Consider the following 15,838-nt stretch of genomic DNA (forward strand, 5'->3'; position numbering starts at 1 on the left):
AACCCAAGCATTCATAGCGGAGCCTTCTTCGTTCTCCGCCCCTGAGTGTTGGCTCCACCCACCTCTTCCCTCTATCTTCTCCACAGCACGGCGTGAAGACAGGAAGAAGCAGTGACGGTGTGTCACTGTCATCTGATGCTGCCGGCTGCACCTGCTAACGGATCCTTCTCATCTCCATTGCTCCTGCATGGGAGCCCCTCCCCCCCACCAGAGCACCAAAATAATTTATAAAACTGAGTAAAAGAATTAATGTGTAAAATCGCAAAATCTTGTGTGCCATACTGCCATTATTTATGGAAATCAAATGCTGCCCTTTTAGTCTTGTTCAATCTAAACCCCTTCACCCCCGGAAAGGTTTACCACCACCCCCCCCCCCACCCCCCCATGAACAGGCCATTTTTTGCGATACTGCATTGCATTACTGTAACTGGCAATTGCACGGTACTGCAACACTGTACCCAGGTAAAATTGATGGGTTTTTTTTCCACTAATAGCACTTTCTTTTGGTGATATTTTATTTTTTGTGATATAATCAAACTGACAATTTTGAAAAAAAAAACAATTTTTTAAATTTTTTCTATTAAAAAAAACGTCTTCCTCAATTTAGGCCAATATGTATTCTGCTACATATGTTTGGTAAAAAATCCCAATAAATGTATATTGTGTGGTTTGCACAAAAGTTATCACATCTACAAAATAGGGGATAGATTTACGGCATTTTTATTTATTTTTTTCTAGTAATGGTGGCGGCAATCAGTGATTTTTTTTTTTTTTTTTTTTTTAGCGGGACTACAACATTGTGGCGGACAGATCAGACACCTATCTGACACTTTTGACACTTTTTGGGGACCAGTGACACTGGTGATCAATGCTAAAAATATGCACTGTCACTGTACTAATGACACTGGTTGGGAAGGGTTAACATCAGGGGTGATCAAAGGGTTAACTGTGTCCCTAGGGGGTGCTTGCTAACTGTGTGGAGATGAACTCACTAGATGAACAGAGTGATCCGTGTTGCTGGTTAGCAGGAACACAAGATCACTCTGTTCATCTCTGACAGAACGGCGGTCTACCTTGTTTACATCAGCAGACCGCTGTTCTATCTCTGTGGGGAGCAATTGCTGGTGGCCGGCGGATATCACTTCCGCCGAACTCGCTGATTGCCTCCCCCTCTGGCCAATCAGCACAAAATGGCGTACAGCTACACCTTATTTTCTTGCAGTGCCCCTCCCGAGACTAGACTCTGGATCCGCCCCTGGGTGCAATTGCTGTTATCATTTGACGCCAGACCGACGCTTTCGTTCGCCTTTGCGCGAGAGCAGGAGGGGACAGGGGTGCTTTTTATTTTTATTTTTTTTCTTCTTTATTATTATTTTTTGTTTTTTTATCTTATTTTTTAACTGTTCCTTTCATTTTTTTTTTATCATTTTTATTGTTATCTCAGGGAATGTAAATATCCCCTATGATAGCAATAGGTAGTGACAAGTACTCTTTTTTTGAAAAAACTGGGGTCTATTAGACCCTAGATCTCTTCTCTGCCCTCAAAGCATCTGACCACACCAAGATCGGTGTGATAAAATGTTTCCCAATGGCGCTGTTTACATCCGGCGAAATCTAAGTCATGAAATGCTCGTAGCTTCCATTTTTTTAGGCCATAGAGATGATTGGAGTCATTCTGGTTTCTGATCAGCTCTATGGTCAGCTGGCCGAATCATCGGCTGCATTCTCGGGTTCCCTGTTGAGACAGGAGAGCCCGAGAAAACCATGGGAGACGGTGGGGGAACATTCCCTCCCACTGCTTGTAAAAGCAGTCTAGAGGCTAATTAGCCGCTAGGATTGCTTTTACGTGAAAGCCGACCGCTGGCTGAAAAGAATGATACCAAGATGATACCTAAACCTGCAGGCATCATTCTGGTATAACCACTCAAAGTCCAGCAACATACTAGTACGTTGCTGGTCCTTGTTTGGCATATATATTGTAATTTTTTTTTCATGCAGCCTATGGGCTGAACGAAAAGAGAGATTGATCGGTGGGTATGCCCACCATTAGAATACCTCCCTTCATCCACCCACTTCTAATGATGGGCATACATGCACCAATTATATATGCCGAAGCATGGTGGCATCCGCCCCCAAAAGTTAGGAGCAAATCGCTCCTCCGCCCCTACTGTCCCCATGCTTCGGCATATATGCTCTTTTTTTTAACTGTGGTGGTGAAATCACCTCCGACAGCGCTGGAGTCACGGCTTTATGTATCTTGGGAGCAAACACTGTGGCTGTCAAGATAAATATATCCGCGCTGCAGCTGAATGGTGTACCTGAAAACAAAAAAATGGTTAACAATAAAACACAGTAAAGTATCAAAAAATTACATACCTGAAAAGCAAACATGATAAAACATAACAATAAAACATTGCAGAATAGAATACAGTAAAAAAAAAAAACAGAATAGAGAGAAGAGAGAGAGAAGAGAGAGAAGAGAGAAGAGAGAGAGAAGAGAGAGAGAAGAGAGAGGATAGAGAGAGGATAGAGAGAAGAGAGAGAGAAGAGAGAGAGAAGAGAGAGAGAGAGAAGAGAGAGAGAAGAGAGAGAAGAGAGAGAGAGAATAAAAACGACAACTATTTTTGTTTTTTTTTATTTCATTTTTTTTTTTTACTTTTTTTTTTATAACTAACTTTTGTAACTGTAACCGGTCCCAAAATGCGATGGCATCTTGGGAGACCCTGTGAAAGTGTGCCTAGTCTGTGCAATGCTGTACCCTACGCTAAAACTCAACTAGTGTATGGTAGCGCTCAAAACATTCACCATTGCAAAGACCAGGATTGTCAGGACAGGAGGGACAATAATAGCGGGTGTCACGCCTATATCCGCTCTTTCTACAGACACATTTTCTTTGGGGGGCTCTTTGGGTAGGGGTACTCGGGAGGACATAAGGAAAATGCCTCTCATGCAGCCGGCTTACTGCATTTGGTTGGGAAAGGTGAGGTGGAGCACTGTTTGGAAACAGAAGTACTCTGACGATCTCTTCCTGGAATTTAAGGAAGGATCCAGTCCATCCTGAAGCTCTGTATAGCACATGAGCGTTCAGCAAAGCCAATTGAAATAAGTATACAGACACTTTTTTATACCAGCGTCTGGCCTTACGGGCAACTAGGTACGGCGCCAACAACTAGTCGTTGAGGTCAACCCCTCCCATATTTTGGTTATATTCGTGGACACAGAGGGGTTTCTCCACAACCCCAGTTGCCGTAGTAATTTGGACAGTCGTGTCTGCATGAAAGGAGGAAAGACCGAAAACATTCTTATTATCCCTCCACTTCATAGCGAGCAAGTTATTACACTTCAAGCAGGCTCTCTGCCCCAGCCTAAGATGGGAATCTACAAGCCGCTGGGGAAAGCCCCGGCGATTAGATCGCACGGTGCCACATGCTCCAATCTGATGATCAAAAAGGTGACTAAAAAATGGCACGCTTGTGTAATAATTGTCCACATACAAATGGTACCCCTTTCCGAATAAGAGTGACACCAAGTCCCACACAATCTTGCCAGAGCTTCCTATGTAGTCAGGGCAGTTTGTCGGCTCTACGTGACTATCTCTTCCCTTGTAAACCATAAAGCTACATGTATAGCCTGTGGCCCTCTCACAGAGCTTATGCATCTTGACCCCGTATCTGGCACGCTTGCTGGGAAGGTACTGTTTGAATGACAAGCGGCCAGAAAACTTAATCAGGGACTCATCAACGCAGACAACTTGATGGGGAGTAAACAAGTCTGCAAAACGTTGGTTTTAGTGGTTTACGAGGGGCTGAATTTTGTAGAGCTGATGGTATCCAGGGTCTCCACAAGGACGACAGAGTTCATTGTTGTTGAAGTGCATGAACAGCAAAATCTGCTCGTATCGTGCCCTGGCCATGGAAGCAGAGAACACAGGCATATGGTGAATTGGGTCAGTGGACCAATATGACCGCAACTCACTCTTTTTTGGTTATGCCCATGAGGAGGGAAAGGCCAAGAAAGATCTTAAATACAGAAACCGTAATTTGTTTCCAATCTCTGGCAAGTGAGGACTGGGGAATAGTGGCGAAGTGTTGACCAGCGTACAAATTGCTTTGGTCCACAATAGATCTATAGAGATCTTCGGTGAAAAACAGAGAATAAAAATCAAGTGATGTAAAATCAACTGTTTCCACCTGAATGCCGGGTTGGCCAGTAAATGGGGGAAGTAAGGGTGCTGCAGAAGTGGTGGGTTCCCAATTAGGATTGGCGAATGCAGCAGGAAGGGCACTATGGGCACAACGGGCCTGTGTTTGTCTTCTTGGTGGCAGCGGGACACTACTAGTGCTTGCCACCTCGCCAGCTTGAACTGCACTTATGGGACTCGCCACGTCAAAAAGTGTTACTGCAGTGCTGGATGTACGACCAGGGTGTACTAGGCCACTGGTGCTTGCCAGTTCACCAGAAGGAATAGCGGCGCTAGTACTTCTCTGCTCCATACGAGAGCCCTGCGGTTCTTGCACCTCAACAGCAGAAGATTGGGGTCTGGTACGCCTGACCTTGGCAGGGACCACAACTCCGTCGTCAGAGTTATCTGTCATGGAGCCACTGCTGTCTACAGGTTCGTATTCTGAGCCTAAATCTGACAGATGAGTGACTTCCTCTTCACTATCGGTCATGCTCAGAAACGTGTAGGCCTCTTCACTAGTGTACCTTCGATTTGCCATTTTGGGCTCTAAATTTTCTGGTACACTAGTGAGACTCACAGGCAAAAAAGCTCCTGACTGTTAGCGACTGTATCAAAACGCTACAGAAAAACGGTTAGCGATCGCAGGGATCAGGCCTGACTCTGCAAACGCTGCAGTTATGTGTGTTTAGTGTTTTGTAAGTGACAGTGATCGATCGATACTGCACTTGGGTGGGCTGGGCGGAGGGGCAAAACGCAGGTGCTAGCAGGTATCTGGGCTGATTCAGCTAACACTGCGTTTTGGGGAACCCTAAACTGCTGGGAACGCTAGTATAGATGTGATCGGATCAGATATTGATCTGTTCAGATACTATACCACTAAGGTAGGTGTATGCTGCGTGCGTGGGTGTTAGCGGTACTGTAACTAACCTAACGCTGCCTGGGGCGACGCAGACCCTATCTGACCCTAAAACTTATATCACCCGCCGGGCGATTAAGGGGTTAAACCTTTATTAGGTAATAAACGGCGGGTGCCCTGACACTATAAAAAATAAACTAAACAGTGTTACCCGTAACAGTTATACGGTTATCACTGGTGAAAGGGTTAACTAGGGGGCAATCAGGGGGTTAAAACCTTTACTAGGTAGTATATGGGGGTCCCTGACGCTATAAAACGCTGACGGCGAACCTAAATACTTACCTCCCCTAACTAGCATCACCTGTGACACTAATACAGCGATCAGAAAAATGATTGCTTAGTGACACTGGTGACAAGGAGTGATCAAGGGGTTAAAACTTTATTAGGGGGGTTTAGGGGGGTACCCTAGACCTAAAGGGGCCCAACACTAACTGCCCTACCACGTATAACTGTCACAAAATGACACCAATGCAATAATCAGAAAAAAAAAAACTGCTATTGGTGTCACTGTGATAGGGGGTACAGGGGGGTGAAAAGTGTGCCTGCATGTTCTACTGTACGTGTAGTGTTGGTGCAAACTTACTTGATGTCTTCTCTCCTCGGAAGCCAGAACGAAAAGGCTTCACGAGGAGTGATGACATCACTTCCTCTGCCGCTGTTTACAATACAGCAGCAGAGGAAGCATTCCATTCGCCAGGAGCTATGAGGGGGTGGCCATGAATCAGTGGCCTCTCCCTCACCTCGGATCGCTCCTGACGATATTCCAACCGCCGCTGGCACGAGGGGGGGGTCCTAGGGGACCCCCCGCCCGTGGGCAGGCAGGGACGTACAGGTAAGCCCTTATGCCTGCCGTGCCATTGAAAAAAATTGGAGCTCTGAGTCTGATGATCTGTAACCAATTCAACCTCTAATAACGTATATACTTGTGCATCTCTTCTGTTATTCTCAGAGTAGATTAGATATTTTGTTCCCCAACCATATAAGCTGGTTATTTAGATTTACCATTGCATATAGATATTCAAGAATATATATTTTTTAAAAACTTTACATAATAACTAAATTATACAGCACACTTTTGGAGGTTTTTATCCGATTAATCATTAGTTGCAGCCCTGGAATTAACACAGTCGTATGACAAAAGTACATCCCATGAAAATTGTGAAAGGCATTCATTGAAAATACAATTATATCTTCATTCAAATAGTACATACAAAAAAGGCTATGTACAAATGGTATAATACTTGGAAATTCCATATCTTGGAATAAAGTACAGGGCACAGGCTTGATATTCATAGGCCCTGTGTTATTGGCTGCTACCATCAGGCTACTGGACAGCAGCAAAGCTTTGAGGGACATAACACCCTAAAACGTCTCTTTACGCCACACTCAGGTCTCAGTCCTCAGGTTTGTATCAAGCAATGCAGAGTAACAAAGAATTGAAAGGGAGGGTGCTGGGTCTTGTACTGATCAAGATATGGAATTTACATGCAAGTTAAAATTACTTTTATGTTAATTGCACATTACAAGACACAGGCTTGGAAAAAAAAAAAAAAATCACAGACCTTAGCACACTGGGAGTGGGATCTTTATATCCGGACTTGGAAGACTGGATTAAAGTGGTTGTAAACCCTCACCTTGTAAAACAACCCAGTTTAAAAAAGAAATGAAAGGCAAAACAATTGTGTAGAGATAAATAAAACATTTTAACCAGTTCCTGCCCCCCCAGTACATTTATTGCAGGCGGGCAGCATGAGCAGGCTGGATCACATACATGTATGCCACCGGCTGACCAGCGCCGCTCCTGGATTGCAGATCACGGTACATTGGGGTATTGCGTGATTGCTATACAATCACATGATCACAATGTAAAAACACAAATGTTATGAATGGCTTTCATTCATAACACATATGCTTACTATTGTGATGCTGTGATTGGCCCACAGCTATCATATGGTATATAGGTCAATCACAGCACTCTGTACCATGTGATAACTGTGGGCCAATCACACCATCACAATACTAAGCACAGCTGTTAAGAATGTAACTCATTCATGACGGTTGAAAACATTGCTGTTACAGCAATCAGCAACAGAAATCAAAGTGCACAAAAAAAAAAATCCTGTTCTCTTTGTATTGCTTCCTTTGTGTGAAATACCTGGTGTTCCTAGTAGAACCCCCCTTTTGATCTAATACAGCCATGAGTCTTTTTGGGAAAGATGCAACAAGTTTTTCACACCTGGATTTGGGGATCCTCTGCCATTCCTCCTTGCAGATCCTCTCCAGTTCTGTCAGGTTCAATGGTAAACGTTGGTGGACAGCCATTTTTAGGTCTCTCCAGAGATGCTCAGTTCGGTTTAAGTCAGGGCTCTGGCTGGGCCATTCAAGAACAGTCACTGAGTTGTTGTGAAACCACTCCTCCATTATTTTAGCTGTGTGCTTAGGGTCATTGTCTTGTTGGAAGGTAAACCTTCGGCCCAGTCTGAGGTCCTGAGCACTGTGGAGAAGGTTTTCATCCAGGATATCCCTGTACTTGGCCCCATTCATCTTTCCCTCGATTGCAACCAGTCGTCCTGTCCCTGCAGCTGAAAAACACCCCCACAGCATGATGCTGCCACCACCATGCTTCACTGTTGGGACTGTATTGGACAGGTGATGAGCAGTGCCTGGTTTTCTCCACACATACCGCTTATAGAATTAAGGCCAAAAAGTTATATCTTGGTCTCATCAGACCAAAGAATCTAATTTCTCACCATCTTGGAGTCCTTCAGGTGTTTTTTAGCAAACTCCATGTGGGCTTTCATGCGTCTTGCACGTTGGGCCATTCTGCCATAAAGCCCCAACTGGTGGAGGGCTGCAGTGATGGTTGACTTTCTACAACTTTCTCCCAACTGCATCTCTGGAGCTCAGCCACAGTGATCTTTGGGTTCATCTTTACCTCTCTCACAAAGGCTCTTCTCCCCCGATAGCTCAGTTTGGCCGGACGGCCAGCTCTAGGAAGGGTTCTGGTTGACCTAAATGTCTTCCATTTAAGGATTATGGAGGCCACTGTGCTCTTAGGAACCTTAAGTGCAGCAGAATTTTTTTGTAACCTTGGCCAGATCTGTGCCTTGCTACAATTCTGTCTGAGCTCTTCAGGCAGTTCCTTTGACCTCATGATTCTCATTTGCTCTGACATGCACTGTGAGCTTTAAAGTCTTATATAGACAGGTGTGTGGCTTTCCTAATCAAGTCCAATCAGTATAATCAAACACAGGTGGACTCAAAGGTGTAGAACCATCTCAAGGATGATCAGAAGAAATGGACAGCACCTGAGTTACATATATGAGTGTCACAGCAAAGGGTCTGAATACTTAGGACCATGTGATATTTCAGTTTTTCTTTTTTAATAAATATGCAAAAATGTCAACAATTCTGTGTTTTTCTGTCAATATGGGGTGCTGTGTACATTAATGAGGAAAAAAAATGAACTTAAATGATTTTAGCAAAGGGCTGCAATATAACAGAGTGAAAAATGTAAGGGGGTCTCAATACTTTCCTATATATGGGGGTGGGGACAAAAAAAAAAAAAGTGATCGTTTACAATCACTTTAAATGACTTATAGCTCCAATGGAAGGTTCCAAGAGTACCACTAAATAAAATCTTTATATTTCAAATGTGCAAAAAATGCATTAAATGTGCAAAATATGTGTGTTACACCAAGATGAAATACAGACCCTCATTAACACCATGTGACCACAATAGAAACTCCAACAATGATACAATATAATTACATACACCAAAAAAGTCATTTATACGTACAAAAACAAACATCTAAAGTGCAAAGCAAAACATATCAAATCATGTGACAAAATATTTGTGAATACACCCTTACAAGAGTGATACAAATCAGAGTGCAAAGTCGAAAAAAAAGCTTGATGGTAGGCATTAGTGGTGAAAAGGTAATATGTTGCGCACTGGTAAAGTCAAGGTATCCAAAACAAACAAGTAGATAAATTGGAAGATGATGAATAAACAAATAAAACTTGTTTCCATATAAACCACAAAGTAACATTTATTGTGTGACCATAGATGAAGCACACAAGTCTAGATAAAAACAGTCATGTGAATGACACAGTCTAATTTGAAAAGGTAAAAGCCCTAGTCTCATCCAAACTCAAACACTAAATGGCGCGCCCAGCACTTGTGATGGAAACAAGCTTAAGGTTCATATAGGAAGGCTCGCTGGGCTCGGCTGTTAGTGTCCCACAGGAAAGGCACACATCAGTGTGGTGTGTATTAAGGCTGGATCCCGAAAAGAATATGGCCGCTCGCAGGATGGAGACAATAAAGCAGCAGGGCAGGGGAGATGCCGGGAGCTTTAAAACACGTTATCTTATTGGAGAGAGAGCCCCTCCGGTCCCACCTTCCTATGACATGGCCGCCAGAGTGGCCACATCATCTCCCTTGCCTTGTCACATTGTTTCCATCCTGTGAGCAGCCATCTACTTGGTGGTCTCCAGCCTTACTATACACCACACTGATGTGTGCCTTTCCTGCGAGATACTAACAGTTGATCCCAGTGAGCCTTCCGGCTGGTATGAGAACCTTGAACCTGCTTCCATCACAAGTGCTGGCCCTTCATTTAGTGTTTGGGGTTGGATGATACTTAGTCTTATTTTAAAAAGGTAAAAAACGGATTTTTAAAACAGCTTACCTGTAAAATCATTTTCTTGGAGTATATAACGGGACACAGAGCACCATAATAATGACTATGTGGGTTATACGCTTACCTTTAGGTGATTGGACACTGGCAACCAATAGTAAGACGGTTCCTCCCATATAACCCCTCCTATACCGGAAGGAGCTCAGTTTTGTAGCAAGCAATGACTATCCCAAAAAAGAGGGGAGGGAACTCTGTGTCCCGTGATGTACTCCAAGAAAAGGATTTTACAGGTAAGCTGTTTTAAAAATCTGTTTTTCTTTATCGTACATCAAGGGACACAGAGCACCATAATAATGACTATGTGGGATGTCCTAAAGCAATGCACCTGAGGGGGGGGGGACACATTATCCCTAAGCCCAACGGGCCTGAGACTATAAAGCTGCCTGCAACATGCTGTGGCCAAAAACAGTCTCCTTTTGAGATCTCACATCCACCTGGTAAAACCTGGTGAATGTATGAATTGAAGACCAAGCGGCCGCTTTGCAAACCTGAGCCATAGACACCTGTTGGCGTACTGCACATGATGCACTAATCCCGCTAGTGGAGTGTGCCTTTAAATCCCAAGGTGAAACCCTGCGCTTTAATCCACACGCCTGGATAATAGTCTGACGAATCCACCTGGATATAGTTGAACTTGTTGCCGGCTGTCTTTTCTTAGAACCCTCAGGCAAGACAAAAAAACAGTCTTCCGAAAGGGAGCTGACATTTTCAAGTAAACTTTGAGCGCCCTCACCACATCCAGCGAGTAAAGCGATCTTTCCTCCCTAGTCTTAGGGTTTGGAAAAAAGGAAGGTAAAAAGATATCCTGATTCAAATGAAATTTGGAAACCACCTTCGGTAGAAAATCAGGGCGAGGGCGCATGACCACTCTGTCCTGATGAAGAATCAAAAAAGGTTCCTTGCAAGAAAGGGCGGCCAATTCTGACACCCTTCTAGCCGCTGTTATAGCCACCAAAAAAAAAACAATTTTCTGGTCAATAGGACAAAAGGAATATGCCTAATAGTTTCAAATGGTTGACTCTGTAAGGCTGACAGTACCAAATTTAGGTCCCAGGGACACAAGGACGGTTTAACCAGCAGCCTCAGGTGTGTTACTCCCTTGACAAAGGTTCGCACCATAGAATGGGATGCAATTGGCCTTTGGAAAAAGACAGATAAGGCCGAAATCTGCCCTTTAATTGTCCCTAAAGCCAGCTGCAAGTCTACTCCTGCTTGAAGAAAGGCAAGAACTCTTCCAACCGTATACCTACGAGGGTTCCATTTCCTTTTCTCACACCAAGAAATGTATGATTTCCATACTCTATAATAGACAGCTCTAGAAACTGACTTTCTAGCGTTTATCAAAGTAGACAAGATTGAAACCCATAATACCACGGTCTTTCAATAGTCTGGTCTCAATAGCCAAGCCATCAAATTCAGCAACCGTAAAGAAGGATGGAATATGGGTTCTTGAGACAACAGGTCTGGACGGCACAGGAGGACCAATGGGTCTCCTACTGCCAACTTCACAATCTCCGAGTACCAGGATCTCCGGGGCCATGCTGGGGCCACTAGGATCACTGGTTTTTGTTCCTCCTGTATTCTGCGTAATAAGTGCGGCAGGATTTGGACTGGAGGGAAGGCATATATCAGAGAATACTGATCCCAAGGAACTACTAATGCATCTATCCCAACAGCAAGCAGATCCTTGATCCTGGATACAAACCTGTCCAGCTTGGCATTGACCCCTGGATGCCAGCAGATCCACATCTGGGGTCCCCCAGTATTGGCAGATCTGTAGAAAAACCTCGGGATGCAGGGATCATTCCCCTGGCAACAATTTCTGGCGACTTAGGAAATCTCCCTGCCAATTGTCCACCCCCGGGATAAACACTGCCGACAGAAACGGCACATGTTTTTCTGTCCAAGTCAATATATGATTTACCTCTCTTTGGGCTGCCCGACTCCTGGTACCTCCCTCGTGGTTAATAAATGCCACTACCGTGGAGTTGTCAGACTGGACTCTGACAGGAAGACCCCGCAATCTGGATGTCCAGAATCACAGAGCCAGACGAGCTGCCCGAATCTCCAATAGATTGATGGGCAGGGTCCTTTCTGTCTGGGACCATATTCCCTGAACAGACGCCTCCTCTAGGACCGCTCCCCAGCCAAGAAGACTGGCGTCTGTAGTTACTGCTTTCCAGGCTACTGGTGTTAAAGATTTCCCTTTTTTCAAATTGCTGGTTCTTAACCACCAAGAGAGGTTCCATAGTAGCTGTGGAGATAGAACCATAGGCTGGTCCAAGGTTCGAGCAGACTTGTCCCAGGCCCTTAGAATACTGTTCTGGAACACTCTGGAGTGGAACTGAGCATATGGCACTGTGTTGAAGGACGACACCATCTTGCCCAGTAACCTCATGCACAGCCGAATAGAAGGCGTTAGTTCTTTTTTCACCTTCTGGACAAGTTCCACTATGGAGGCGACCTTTAAGGGGGGCAGAAACACCCTTTCTTGGGCGGTGTCCAAGACCAGACCCAGATACACCAAGGCTTGGGTCAGACAAAGCGCCGGCTTGTCCACATTTAGAATCCAACCTAGGCGTTGTAAAACCCGTAGTGTTCTTGACACGTTTTGAACTAGTATGGGGCGAGAGCAATCCCTTAGAAGATCGTCCAGATATCCTACTACGGAGACCTTCTGAGACCTTAGGGAAGCCAACACTGGGGCCAGAATCTTTGTGAAAACCCTGGGGGCCGTGGCCAGACCGAATGGTAGTGCCACAAATTGGAAATGATTGCCCTCTAAAGCGAAGCGTAGGAACCTCTGATGTGGACCGAAGATCGGCACATGAAGGTACACGTCCTTGATATGTATGGACGCTAAATAGTCTCCCTTTCTCAGGGATTTTATTATTGAACTAACCGACTCCATGCGGAAGGATCGGACGTCTACAAAGAGGTTGAGAGCCTTGAGGTCCAAAATGAGCCTTACTTCCCCATTTGGTTTCGGCACGGTGAATAGGTTTGAGTAAAACCCCTTGAACCTTTCCTCGTGCGGAACCTTTACAATTACCCTTTGCCTCAGCAGATGCTGTAAAGCTAGGAATAGGCATCTTCTTTTCTCTGGATCCGACGGAACCCTTGAGAACAGAAACTGGTTTGGGGGGTTTTTCCCGGAACTCCATTCTGTAACCGTATTTTACGGTGGAAATGACCCATCTGTCTTGAACCAGTTCTTCCCAGGCATCCCCAAGCAGCCGAAGCCTGCCCCCCACCCGTGAGAGCGGGGGCGCCCCTTCACAAGGTAGACTTGGAGTTGGGCTTGGGTGGCTTTTGGGTTCAGGGTTTCTTCTGACCCTGGGGTCTTTTAAACCCAGACGGCTGAGGCCGTCTATACCGTTTAGGGGAAGAAGCACTAGGTCCTGGAGCATTGGGAATTTTATAAGAGGGTTGCTTCCCCTTCTTTTTAATAGGGAGTAGGGTACTCTTTCCTCCAGAGGTCTGTTGGATATATTTATCCAGATCCTCGCCAAACAAGCACTCTCCATGGAATGGAAAAGCTGCTAGTAGCCTTTTACATGGCGTCTCGGCAGACCAGTTCTTTAGCCACAGGACTCTGCGCATATGGATTGACAGTAACGCAAAACGAGACATTTGTTGGATTGAGTCCTTCAATGCGTCTACTGCAAAACATAAGGCATGAGGGATCTCCGACAATTCCTCGGCAGATTCCTTTTAAAGTGATACTTTAGGGACTGGCAAATCCCAATAGCTGCAACTGCTGGCTGAACTGCTGCACCAGCCACCGAAAAGGAGGCTTTTAATAAGGACTCTAGCTTTTTATCCGCCGGATCCTTAAATACCTGGGCATTATCCACTGGGCAGGTTAAACTTTTATTTATTGAAGATATGGCGGCATCCACCAAAGGTGTCCCCCATTTCTTCCTGAACTTCTCCTCCATAGGATATAAGATAGAAAACCTTTTTGGAGGTAAGTATATCCTGTCAGGGTGCTCCCAGTCCGCGTAAACCACCTGCTGCAGTAACGGATGCAAAGGGAAAGCTTAGGAAATTTGCTGAGGTCGCAAAGATCCCAAAGTAGAACAGGAGAGTACAGACTCCTGAACCAGGGGTTACTTAAACCCAATTCAATTAGAGATTGGATAAACAATTTTTGGGAATGTGAGGCTGAAATTGGCTCTTCAGAGCCAGAGTCCTCAGCCGAGGATTCTTCAGCCTCTCCTTCCTTCCCGGTATTTTATGACCACCTCTTCCAAATCCTTCGCCCATTCTGGTTCCAGATCACCTGGACCCATCTGCTTATAAGAGTCCTGGTGCTCTAGTAACTCTCCACTTGGCCCAGGCTCCGGGGAGGGAGATCTATTATGCTTCCTCCCCCCTGTGTTACAGAGGCAATCATGTCAGCTATTTTGCCCTCAAGGCCTGCTAAGGCAGATGCCAAATCATCCTTTGTAACATAAGCCGAGGCAGGTATATTGGTAGTGGCCACTATGCCTGACAAATGTAATGGCTCAGCCAGGCCAGATGCCGCAGGTCTTTCAGGAGAAACTGAGGCTGCATCAGCATGGGGTTGGTCTCCTGTTTTTAAAGGAGGTACTCTTACCCCTGTGCTTGCCTTGTTCCCTATACCTCGTTTTCTGGAAGACATTGCTTACATACGAGGAAGAAAAGGAGTACTCCCCACAAACTACAACCAGCCTTCAACCTGTCACAACTGTGTCCAAGATCTCCAGACTCAAGTGCCCAAATACCGCTCTGTGCTGTCCACGCGCACGCCAGGAGCTGCATCCCCATAAAGCCTTAGCCTAAACGCACGCATTAGCGTGATCAGCGGCATGCCCGCCGTACATCGCATACGCCGTCCTGACACATGCGGCGCATCTGTGACACGCACAGCACCGGTGCACAGGCACACCGACGCACGCACAACAGGGGCGCACATACGCCGGCGGCTTGCACGCGGGAGCATGCGCACACTCCCGACCCATATGCGCGTCATACCGGCCATCTGTAATTCCAGACACAGGATTAAGGTTTACCAGCAGTTTTTAGAGGGAAAAATATATATAAAAAATTCCCAAAGGGAGTACTCACCATCTCAAGCGAAAGCCCCAATCTTCCCCCATCACAGCGGGTAGTGCCTCTAAGGACCTTCAGGGACCGGGTCCCCCATATCTTGGGGTCCACACCCCTGGACCTGTAAAGCACCCTTTCTGGTTTACCTTGGGCAAGATTGACCAGAAATACCAACTTAACAAAGGTCCAGCGCCTATATAGGACATGTTACAAGCAACACCTCGTTCTTGAACCAAGGCTCGGGTACCATCCACTTTAGCTTTTGTTAAGCCATCCGAATGGATCTGATTATAACGTCCTCAGTGGGACATCTTTGAAGAAATTTGAAGAGCTTCAACAGCCATGACCATCACCTTCAAGACATTGGCGAAAAAACTGATGTACTTCCGGTATAGGAGGGGTTATATGGGAGGAACCGTCTTACTATTGGTTGCCAGTGTCCAATCACCTAAAGGTAAGCGTATAACCCACATAGTCATTATTATAGTGCTCTGTGTCCCGTGATGTACGATAAAGAAAGCCCATGTCGTTCACACATAATTATACAGGATTTATATAGCGTCAACAGTTTACGCAGCACTTTACAACTTGAGGGTAGACAGTACAAATACAATACACTTTAATACAGTAGGAATCAGAGGGTCCCTGCTCCTTAGAGCTTACAATCTAAGAGATCACATGTTTTTATCTGGACTGTGCGCATTATCTATGGCAACACAATAAATGTTACTTCATGGTTTATAAAGAAACAAGTTTTATTTGTTTATTCATCATCTTCCAAATCTATCGACTTGTTGCTTATGGATACCTTGACTTTACCAGTGCGCAGCATATAGACTTTGCATTTCTGTTTTGGATATCTCCATTCCACCAGGGGATTGCATGCAGCACAGGACTAAGTCAATAGGACGCATGTTACTACCACATATAACTGCTAGCCCACTCTATGGTTGAGCGCCT

At 45.2% G+C, this 15,838-nt stretch overlaps 1 protein-coding gene across 2 annotated transcripts in view; it reads right to left on the reverse strand.

The window, feature by feature from the left end:
* The window catches only part of EDC4 (enhancer of mRNA decapping 4), a 470,500-nt gene that overhangs the window by 319,011 nt on the left and 135,651 nt on the right, over positions 1-15,838 (reverse strand). The gene's annotated exons all lie outside the window — the stretch shown is intronic.

Source organism: Aquarana catesbeiana, linkage group LG11 (assembly GCF_042186555.1).
Source record: "Aquarana catesbeiana isolate 2022-GZ linkage group LG11, ASM4218655v1, whole genome shotgun sequence".
NCBI classification, from domain to species: Eukaryota; Metazoa; Chordata; class Amphibia; order Anura; family Ranidae; genus Aquarana; species Aquarana catesbeiana.